Raw genomic sequence first — 2,669 nt, forward strand, 5'->3', positions numbered from 1 at the left:
GCCAGAAAGACAGAGAGAGATAGACAGAAAGTGAGAAATCACCTCCCATGGGGGATGGCCACATCGGTTGCAACCCCTTCTCCTCCATTCTCCTCTTGGGATCTTGGGCACACACACACACATGCACCCAGTGTGAGTTTAAGCCACCAGGTCTGGGACTTGAACCACGGTCGACTACATGGGAGTCCACTGATGTAGCCATTATACCAATTGCTGGTCCCCAAAATTATAAATTAATAATTTAAAAGCCCCATATAATTCAGACTACCCATGATTGTCAAGTGGTTCCTAAACTGCATGTTGTTTCTTCTACTCATAGATAAAGCCATCTCTCAGTAAGGGTGGCAGACTGGTCACCCCTATTGTCATTCCATGACGATGGCAGGCATGGGTAATAAGTGTCAGTATTTCTTTCCTCACAACTGAGATGCTTTTTGAGAATTCACTCCAGAAAACAACTAGTACATAATTTAGATCAAAGCTGTTCTTTATCACATGTGGATACTTCCTTTTCTATGTTTTGAAACTTCAACTATTTTAAAATATCAATAAGTTATCTCCACCTCAGTTCTTGTGACTTTTGATGATACCATCACAAATTTCTAGTTATACTTTCTCAGTGACAATAGAAGCACTCAAGATAATTTTTGTGTCTGTGTACACCAACTTGCTCATGATTATAATACCGTAAACAGATATGCAAGTTTTTAACCTAATTACAGATTCTTCATGCTTACTGGTGTAGCATTCATCTTTTCCTTGGAAATCATGCACAACCAAAGCTTTGTAAATAAGTTTGTCCTTCTGGGACTTTCACAGAATCCAAATGTTCAGAAAATGGTATTTGTTGTATTCTTGTTTGTGTACATTGCAACCATCAGGGGCAACATGCTAATTGTAGTGACCATCCTCAGCAGTCCTGCCCTGTGGGGCTCCCCCATGTACTTCTTCTTGGCCTTCCTGGCCTTCCTGGATGTGTACTTCTCCTCCATCATCACCCCAAAGATGATTGCAGACTCCCTCCCTGAGAAGAAAACTATCTCTTTCCAAGGTCGCGTGGTTCAAATCTTTGCTGAACACTTCTTTGCTGGGGTAGAGATGATTGTCCTCACAGCCACGGCCTATGACCATTATGTGGCCATTTGCAAGCCCTTGCACTAATCTTCTCTCATGAACTGGGGGATCTGTGACATTCTGATGGGAGTAGCCTGCACAGGGGGGCTTCTTGCATTCCATGATACAAATTCTCTTTACTTTCCAGTTGCCCTTTTGTGGCCCCAATACCATTGATCATTTCATATGTGACTTGTACCCATTACTGAAGCTTGCCTGCATGGACACACATATTGTTGGCATTTTGGTGGTCATGAACAGTGGGTTCTTCTGCATTTTAATCCTTTCCTTGTTGCTTATCTCCTTTGGCATCATTTTGCTCTCATTGAGAACCCACAGTTCTGCAGAGCAGTGCAAAGCTCTCTCCACCTGTGGATCTCACATTGCTGTTGTGGTTTTGTTTTTTGGTCCCATATGTTTGAATAGTAGTTGGACCTCCAGCTACTCTCTGCTCTGAAAAAATGGTGGCAATATTTTATAACATCCTAACTCCTTTGCTTAATCCTTTTATTTATACTTTCAGAAATAAGGACATAAAAAATGAGGAAAGTGTGGAAAAGATTGAGGATTGATTCTGATGAAAAATAAAACATTAAACTTAAGAAAAGTAGATGTAAAGAAGTAAAAATGATCTTGGATAAAAAGTTTTGTAATACACCTTCCACAGAGAAAGATAATGTGATATTGTAGAAAAAGCTTTGAGGTGATGGTCAAAAATGTTTTCATTTTCATATTCCTCATCCATTGAATTTGTAACTTATTAACAATATGCATAAATTAAAGAGAAATTTATGATTACTTAGAATTTAATATTTAATGAAAAAATGAATCAATAGACAAATTACCTACTAGGCTACCTCCTATTCATTCCAAGTTTTAAATCCCTTGTGGAGGAATGACACCTACTCAACCTATATATTTTAAATGGAAAGAAGTTCATATCTAGGACACCAGTCTCAGTTACTATGATACCAGGTATGCCATTGCCTGCTATGTTCCTACAATGAGGATGAAGTATGGAGGTGTCAGAGGAGAGTTGAGAGACAGACTTGTGGAGGAATGACACCTACTCAACCTATATATTTTAAATGGAAAGAAGTTCATATCTAGGACACCAGTCTCAGTTACTATGATACCAGGTATGCCATTGCCTGCTATGTTCCTACAATGAGGATGAAGTATGGAGGTGTCAGAGGAGAGTTGAGAGACAGAAATTGTAGCAAGAAAATGTCATGAATAGTTTGCTTCATACTTTGCTCTTTTGTTGAAGGACTTAGTAATAATTAACAAGCCCAGCCATCTAAGAGAAGCATCATAGAGAAAAATTACACCTCAATTTGTGGTCTTTCATTTATAAATGAACTGGAAGAATCTTGGGTTTTTGGCATGTAATTTAAGGTTTTTGAGCCTTGGGGCTGGTAGGTGGCATGGAGGTTAAAGGCATTGGACTCCCACATGGCTGACCACGATTCAAGTCCCAGACCTGTTGGCTTGCTTTATCTCTCTCTCTCTCTCTCTCTCTCTCTCTCTCTCTCTCTCTCTCTCTCTCTGTGTGT

General features: G+C 39.6%; 1 pseudogene; it reads left to right on the forward strand.

The window, feature by feature from the left end:
* The first annotated feature begins 768 nt into the window (after nt 1-768).
* On the forward strand, nt 769-1,701 carry LOC102468157 (olfactory receptor 4C15-like; annotated as a pseudogene).
* Nucleotides 1,702-2,669: the final 968 nt, after the last annotated feature.

The sequence above is a fragment of the Tupaia chinensis genome, unplaced genomic scaffold, assembly GCF_000334495.1.
Source record: "Tupaia chinensis unplaced genomic scaffold, TupChi_1.0 Scaffold143661_1, whole genome shotgun sequence".
In the NCBI taxonomy this organism is placed as follows: domain Eukaryota; kingdom Metazoa; phylum Chordata; class Mammalia; order Scandentia; family Tupaiidae; genus Tupaia; species Tupaia belangeri.